General features: G+C 45.4%; 1 pseudogene; it reads left to right on the top strand.

Annotated features, from left to right (window-relative positions):
- Nucleotides 1-9,029, top strand: part of LOC111964071 (glutamate receptor ionotropic, NMDA 1-like) — a 35,330-nt pseudogene that overhangs the window by 21,476 nt on the left and 4,825 nt on the right.

The raw sequence follows: 9,029 nt of genomic DNA, 5'->3' as shown, positions 1-9,029 counted from the left end.
CGCAGCTTCTCAGCGAGAATCTTGGGCATGGTGTGGGCCGGCTTTGCCATGATCATAGTGGCATCGTATACTGCCAACCTGGCTGCCTTCCTGGTGCTGGACCGGCCTGAGGAGCGCATCACCGGCATCAACGACCCGAGGGTGGGCATCAAGAAGTAGTCCTGCTTTAAATACATACAGAGAATCTTTGAGTACACCTCCACCTCGATAACTTGTGGATAGTAGGTTACATACTACCAAAAATGTACATGTTTAGCGAGGTGCGAAAATTATTGGTGGTGAAAATGCTGTAAAGTAAGTGGTTGTGTAGCTTCAAAAGTTTTCATTTTTACAGAGTTCCAGAATTGGTCAAATGTATGTGAATGCTGAATGTAATGTTCCCTCCAACCCTTCCTATCCTTCAACAGCTGAGGAACCCATCAGACAAGTTCATCTATGCCACAGTGAAGCAGAGCTCTGTGGACATCTACTTCCGGCGGCAGGTGGAGCTTAGCACCATGTACCGCCACATGGAGAAGCACAACTACGAGAGTGCCGCTGAGGCTATCCAGGCCGTGCGCGACAAGTGAGTCCTGGCCGGGCTGGCCTGGCCTGGGCGTGTCGGCCGGAGCTGGTCAGATAGTCAGGTTAGGGAGAGAGAGAGAGGGTCAGTCAGTCAGACCTGGGGGTTCTGGACCTCTGGAACAGTGAGACCCAGCAGGTCTTACTGCAGTGCTCCTTCTGGTCCAGGCCCATCATCCAGCCAAGACAGATCCAGGCTCAGACTTAGAACAGGGCTGCATGAACTGTGTCAGTAGCACTGACACCAGTCTATAGTTGAGCTAACGTTGAGTTGAGGAGCACCCTTTTTCAGGTTTTATCCAAGACGAGCTTCTTTGAGGTGGGGAATCCAATGGGGGACGCGCCGTCGTCCGTCCGGCATTGGATTTCATTTTTCAAGCGGCGGTAGACATGGCTGGTAACGCTGACTCACACGCTTTGTGTGGCCAAAGGGGAGCCATAAATGTGTGTTGTGACAATCACTGTACTGTTGCACTGTAACCCCCTCCTCCCCCCTGCCTCCCTCCGCCAACAGCAAGCTGCATGCTTTCATCTGGGACTCTGCGGTGCTGGAGTTTGAAGCCTCGCAGAAGTGCGACCTGGTGACCACGGGAGAGCTGTTTTTCCGTTCGGGCTTTGGCATAGGCATGCGCAAGGACAGCCCCTGGAAACAGAATGTGTCCCTGGCCATTCTCAGGTCTGTCCCAGCCCAAGCAGCATTGTTTTTATGTTGTTCTTTTTTTTCTCTCTTTTTATTTTCCTTTTTTGACCATCCGACACCGCTGTGTCAGCTCTCTTCTCTCTCTGTATCTCCCCATTCCTGCCCTTTGTCTGTCTGTTAGTCTGTCTGTCAGTCAGTCTGTGTTTGTTTGTGTCGTCTGTGTTAGTGACATTCTGGGATTTATCTTCTGGAGTGTATGGCTTGGCTTTTTGTTAACTGTCTTACCTCTRTGCCCACTCCCCCCACCCCTGCAGTTCCCATGAGAATGGCTTCATGGAAGATCTAGATAAAACCTGGGTGAGATACCAGGAGTGTGACTCACGGAGCAATGCCCCAGCCACACTCACCTTTGAGAACATGGCAGGTAGGGTTTCCCTTTTGGGTTTTGAGAAACCTAAAAGTGATTGGACAAAAACTACAGTGGTAAGGTACTGTAGCCTTTTTTTTTTGTCCAATACTTTTTTTTTCATTGTTACGTGAAGTGTGTACTGTTAATGTGCTGTCTCTTATACACATCTAGATGTGTATAAGAGACAGGTGGTAAGGTACTGTAGCCTTTTTTTTTTGTCCAATACTTTTTTTTTCATTGTTACGTGAAGTGTGTACTGTTAAAGTCATTTGTTGTGGGTTACTGTAGTTCTAGTTGTTATAGTTGTGATCCTAATATAAACTTGCAAGGTTTGCAGCGGACGGCGTGAAGTGGAAGCAGGTCGACGAAAGGACAGCAACCGTTGACCTATTAGACTAGATTCACACAGACACAGTCATGGTCAGTGGGTTGCGGCTGAGTGTCAGACGGCGACTCACCACCCATCCCTGTGTCTGTCTGTCTCTGTCTGACAGGAGTGTTCATGCTGGTGGCTGGAGGCATAGCAGCAGGGATCTTCCTCATCTTTATTGAGATCGCCTACAAGCGGCACAAAGACGCCCGCAGGAAGCAGATGCAGCTGGCCTTTGCGGCCGTCAACGTCTGGAGGAAGAACCTGCAGGTATGGCATCTCTTTCCCCCCGTAAGCACTGGCACCCGGGGGGGGAAGGGCAGAGATGGGCTGAGACACGCCCAGCATAGCCCTTCCTGCAGGTTCCTCCAATACAGGTGTACGACCAATCTTTTTTTTTGTCACTATTAGCATCCTGTCTGACCTTGTTGCCAACTGGTGACAGTCACTCACGGATTGCTGTGTCATAATCAGTGATGAAGGTGTTCCCAAGGCATTACCATGAGCCACCGTGGGTCCATCCTCCAGTCCCTTAGACCAATGGCCCCTATGTCTCCTCTCTGTGCTGCAGGACAGTAAGGAGGCCTCTGGAAGCCAAGCTGTGGGCGCATCGATGACCCCATCGTTAGTATGTAACATAGACAAGAAACATTTCCACCCCACGTCACCCTTCGCTTTTCGAATAAGAGTTAAGCTAAAATAAAAGTAGCTCTAACATGAGAACATTTGAAACTAAAATATGCATTCCACGTTCATGGCATGAGCCAGTTAAGCCTTAACGCTTACTTTAGCACGTATGCAACGCAAGAACACAATTAGCTGCGCAAAATGGCCCTTCTGCGTACTTGCGTTGTAAAAATATGCAAAAGTGTGCAGCCCAAAATGTATAATGCATTGCAACTACGCAGAACGGCCATTTTGCGTAGCTAATTGCGTTGTTGCATTGCATACCTGCATAGGATATAAATTTGACTTTGTATGCTGCTGCTATAACGCTTTTAGGCTTTGTAAGGTCAGATGATGAGGACATGCAGGGGAATAAGGTAATCGATGAAAGTCATTTAAATAAGGAGAATCTCACATAACTATGAGATTCATAGATAAATCTCATGCTTTTTAACAGCTGCAACAGTGTGTTGTTACACTGTCATTTCTGACCCCGACTCTCCTATGCTTGACCTCTATACTTGTCCAGTATTTACATCACTCCATCCCCCAGTATCCCCACCCCCTACAGTGTTTATGGACCCTAAACATGAGAGTCCTCTTAGAGAAAGCCTGCGTGTCAGTGACTTATTTCAGAACGGTGGTCACCTAAAGATAATCAGGCAAAAACCATTCCAGCTACAGCTGAGTTATGCGCTCGAGCCTCAGTCTGTCTAGTCACTGAAGAACATGATTTGCCCTTAACTCCAATATCTTCCGCTATGAAGCGTTGGTGGCCCCCCCAACTCCCTCATTCGCCTTTCCTTGGCATCATCCCGCCCCACCCCTACCTCCCCCACCCCCCACCATGCGCTGACCTACCATCCTCAGCAGGAGGAGCGTGGTGTGGGGGTACATGGGAGGGAGGTGATGGGGGCACACGAGCTGAGACGGGCAGTGGACACTGTGAGCCTGTGATGTGGCTCTGGCAGCCAGCCTGCCCCCATGCTGGCTCTTTGTTAAGCACTCACAAAAGGTCAGTGGTGCACCGGTTGTATTGACAGCAGGGCTGGAYGAAGGTACGGTAAGATCACAGTCTCCAGTGTGTGTCAGCAAATCAATGTCCTTCCTAGACTGTCTGTCATCTACCTTACTACCAGATGTAACTGTTGTCAATGTCTTCATGTCTGTGTACATGTATAGGCACATACAGTAGACAAATGCATGCAGGCGCCCGCTGAGAAAGGAAAAGGTCTGTGTAATATCTGTGTTAAAGACAAGGTTATATTGACACAGTTTATGAATCATTTCAGCACTACTGAACAAAGATGGCTTCATCCATGCAAATCGTACACAGCATTATTCTCAATAGGGCCTAGAGCTAATATGGGGTTCACATGCTTTAAACAAATGACAGTTTTCTGCTCTTATTCCTTAACTGGGGCATCATGCTTGGAGTAGCAGAAGCGAGCAACTCATTGAATCTAATACAGAATGAAATGAACATTATTCAAATTATCACCACGTCTCTCGATGCCATCAATGTGATTACTTACAGATGAAGTATAATTCATACAGTATTTCACACTATTCAGTATACACTATTATCATAACAACAGGGTTCGGTGACAGTTTATGTGAACTTTTCCTTTCTCTGTGGGTATTTCCAGCTAGGTGTCCAGCATCATTTTTACTACTTGTGTGTTTGTATGTTTATATTTTTGTTTGTTTTTATACGACTGTGCATAATGCAACATGTTTGTACATCTACGCCTTCCAACACAGGTACCTCCAGAGGATGTGCAATTCTGAATAACCTGTTTGAGTCCTTCTTATCGTTCACTATGTTGCTGCTCTGAACTGCTTACTCCTTAGTATCTTCTCCAGTAACTAACCGACCCATTCCAGCTAGGGATCAATTCCATTTGGAATTTCAATTCACTTCCTGAATTGATTCAACTGAATTATAATTTACCCCAACTCTCACCACCTTTGTTTGCTTGTATCTACTGAAAAAGCACTGTGAACTGAATCTGTCCCCCTCCCTAGTTTAAGAGAAGCTACGGTATCTAGCCGTTAGTTTTCTCTGTTGTAGCAGGTCTTATTCAGAAGTGCACTGCCTAAAGGTGGAGGAGATATTAGGAGTGAGATCAACGAAATGTCAACGAGAACTAATGCACTCTAGTGGCTGTTGTTTCCTATTGGAGACAGGAAGCCGCGGCACATGCGTCCAGTGGGATGCTTCCTCCATTGGACCAGCATGCTTTGCATGACCGGAACTTTGAAAACACAGCACTTCACAAGCGGTCGGTGTCGATTGATGTCACGTGAGACCTGGATATTCTACGCTGAAAAGTACAACAAGAAAAAACAATTTTGACGAGAAGCGGAAAAATACAAAAGAATAGAAAAAAACAATGCTTTGAGTTGCTTGGGCAATGAGCATTCTTTTTTCAATCTAAATGTCTCTATGCCTCATCTTTACCTCATTGATGGAGTTTTAACATGAGGTGACTTTGACCATTGACTAATGTCTAGATGTCATCTTCCAACAGGAAATCCATTTTATTTACTTTTTCTCACCCGTGACTTGTCCATCATTCCTCAGCCAATCAGCTCCACCCATCTTCCACACCACCCAATAGAACATCACCTCTTAATGCTGTGGCATTAAGAGAATGGGGATGGTTTGGGTGGTGATGGGTGGCTCAAACAGAGGCCCAGTCATGTGATCTGATGACAGGGGATGTTCTGTGGGTCCAGTGCTGGCCTGGGTTGACTGTCATGCTTTATGTTTTGTGTCTCCTTCTCTACCCCTTCCCTTACCGTCCCTGCCAAACTCTTCCCATCCTTCCATACCCCTTTCTGCATGTTCTCAGATGAAATTCACACCACACTGCCCCCCAAGTGCCTTCTCAACTCCTAACTTACCTTACTCTCTAAATCTCTTACCCATCCACTCATAGGGCCTCCCCATTCCCTATGACTAATTCACCTTACTCTACATCTCTTACCATTTATCTAGGCCTAGGACCTCCCTAACTTCTACTCTCTACATCTCTTACCATTTATCTAGGCCTAGGACCTCCCTAACTCCTACTCTCTACATCTCTTACCATTTATCTAGGCCTAGGACCTCCCTAACTCCTACTCTCTACATCTCTTACCATTTATCTAGGCCTAGGGCCTCCCTAAGTCCTACTCTCTACATCTCTTACCATTTATCTAGGCCTAGGACCTCCCTAACTCCTACTCTCTACATCTCTTACCATTTCACCTAGCTAACCATCCCCATCCAGACCTCACAACAACTTGGCCAAAACCTCTCATGCCGCCTATCACCAAAACCTTCCCACACCCCCTACCTAACCAGCTCGCCAAAATCTCTCATATTTCTCAATTCCACCCCCAATCCCTGCTCTAACTCTAGTTAGTAGTATACTGTATATAGTACATATATTATTCCATATACTACCACCCCAACACCATCTATTTCACTCCCTAGGGAATTTCCATTATACCCAGCCACAGGTATAATGACTCAAGGAGCTTAAATTATATACTATTATCTGTTGTTGTTTATCTTATGTTGGTATGCATTTTAGTGGCTCCCCTGCCTTATAGAGCACCTTTTTATGACTGCTTGGCTTGCGATGTGGTTGTTTCCTTTGCTAGCTTTTCTACTGGCTCGTTTGGTTCCCTTGGCTTTGCTTCTGGATCTTAAAGTAATAACTATCTAATAGCAAGAAGATGGATGTTTATTTATTTTTCTTTTCTCCCCCCCTCCTCCCCCCATGCAGCCCTCTTCCTCTCTAGAGACTCAGGATGTAAGAATACCTTAATATGAGCTTTTGCACATGAACACTGCCACGTAGCTATATAGTACTGAGAGTAGCTGTGGGGCACTTTGATGGCATGAGGGAGGGAAGAAACACAGTTGATGTGTGAACATGTTGTAAGGATATGGTTAAACATGGGTTTGGGAAGATGTTTGAACCTCCAATGAATACAGTTGATTCTGTTGACTGTAACATTTCATAGTCATAGTATACTGCCCATTTAGTTGTTCCTCAGTCCCGGCTAATGTTTATTTTCTCTCTGAAAGGTTGTGTGTCTTGGGGTGAAGGTAGGGTGGAAGTGATTATTTGATGTGTGGGTGTGTGTGTGGGTAGGAGTGAGTGTGTGAGTAGGATGTGGTAGATGATTAAAGCAGCATATCACAGGTATAACCTACACATGCTCCTCAAACCATTCCAATGCATTTCTAGGGGCATGGGGGTGTTTGGATGTGTCAATGCTTGGCTAGGAATTTTCCATCATGTCCAGTCCCACTATGATGAAATGGCTGCTAGTGTAAAAACATTCTTATGGGATTGGCCAGACTACAGTCCCAGACAGTCCCACCACTAAAAGAGGTGCAAAACTCCTGTTGCCTCCAATATCCAATGGAGACAACTTCGTGTCAGGAAACTCACTCTCATACCACTTCAGACAGTGAAATGGAAGAGGGAGGGAGGGTGTGGAGAGAGGGTGAGTGGGTGAATGGGTGAGACTGAGACCAAGGTATCACTCCACCCCAAGAATATGAATAATTGTTCTACATATATTTATTTTAGGATAGGAAAAGTGGTAGAGCAGAGCCCCCCGACCCCAAAAAGAAAGCCTCTTTTAGGTCCATCAGTACCTCCCTGGCCTCCAGCATCAAGAGACGTAGGTCATCCAAAGACACGGTAAGGAGATGAAGAAGGGAACAACATCTTCCCTTACTCTTCCTACTCTTCTCTCTCTTTTTCTCTACCTCTGTCTCCTCTTCTCTCTCAATCTCCCTCTTTTTCCTCTGTCTTTTCTACCGCCATTCCCATCTCTTAATTGTGAGAGAGACCCATTTCTCTCACCCATCCTACATGGCTCAGCAGCCATGGCCACGTGTCTGTCAGTCCACCATCGATCAGCCATCCAACCAGATGCCATTTGTAAGCCGATGCCCCCTACAGGATGCTAGGCAGCAGTGCAGGGCAGAGCAGGGCAGGGACTGGAGCTGGTGTGCTGGCAGTGGGGAGAGCAAATGCAGGTCCAGGCTGGGCTGGCTTCATGGGATTAGTGGGTGTAGTACTGAAAGAGAGGGCAATGCAGCAGTCTGTCTTGCTTGTTTGGGCTGCTCTTCCTCCCTGCCAATGATCTGGATGTGGTTTTGACCAATTTGTCTCTTGGCGACTTTGTAGTGTGTGTATGTGTGTGTATTTGTGTTAGTCTCCTGTTTCTTTGATTGCCTGATCCTGTTCAATCCATCTTTTATACACTTAAATCCTGCACTTCCGTTTTGTTTGTTTGTTGGTTTTGATTTCAAAGCATGTGCCAACGTTATGCCATTTGCCAAAGTCAGTCAACCGTTCTGAAAACAAACTAACATATTTTTTTTTACCAACAGACCATCTATTTCAGGATTTTCTTCATGGAGTTATATTATTAGATCTACTGTCTACTTTTGATTTGTCATGTTTACTTTGTGATGTTTGCAATCATATTGTCTGACAAAAGGATTTTCTGTGTCAATTTTGCATGCCTTTTAGGGTCTATTTCTAGGTTGTTAACGCAGGTGGTTCTATTGTGTCTTCCTCTGTTTGCCGTCTTTCATGGCTTAAGATTCTTTGAAACATCACGCTTCTATTGTGTCCGCAGCTTAGACCCACTATAAAAAGAACTCAAGCCTTATTCACCTCTCTTTCTATTGGAGCCTTGCTGCAGCACAATAAGAGTGTGATGCTCTCTCATTTTCTCCACAGTCCAGTTGGAAGGGCCTGCTCTTTGCTGGTGGGGAGGCTCCTCCACAGTGGTCTGACAATCCAGTGAACAGCAACGTTCTCTGTCCTGCTGTTCACCCTAACATAGCTGGCTGATGACCAAAATCTGAGTTAACCAGCTATGCTCAATCCGGATTTAGCTGAGAGTTTCACAGTAGATATCAAAGCTTTCTGGTTTTTCTTAATTACGTATTGGCCATATCGAACATGGAAAAAAGGTCTCTGTTGGTCTGTCTTTGTTTGATTTTCTCTTTTTTTCTTGATCTTATATCTATTGTCTCTGACATTTAGAGTGATGTTATTCCTTTGATCCAAATCAAAACTACAAATCTGCCATCCGTCACTTACTATCACCTGGAGGTGTTTCTATAGAATTGGTCAACTATTGGAGTGGAGAAGATGGAATGACTGTTGCTGTTGTGGGAGGTTTGGGATGGTGGTTTGGGAGTTATCGTGCTCTTACACAAATCTATGGTGAAAAAGAGAAACCACACAAGTTACAACAAGATTATAACCAAATATGTACCATCCTCAATCTTTGACCATTATTTTGATTTTATATAAGTGTTCTTCTTTTATATTAATGGTTATCAATGGACTTTT

The sequence above is a fragment of the Salvelinus sp. IW2-2015 genome, linkage group LG5 (genome assembly GCF_002910315.2).
Source record: "Salvelinus sp. IW2-2015 linkage group LG5, ASM291031v2, whole genome shotgun sequence".
Lineage (NCBI taxonomy): Eukaryota > Metazoa > Chordata > Actinopteri > Salmoniformes > Salmonidae > Salvelinus > Salvelinus sp. IW2-2015.
This window is presented reverse-complemented; position numbering and strand designations above follow the sequence as displayed.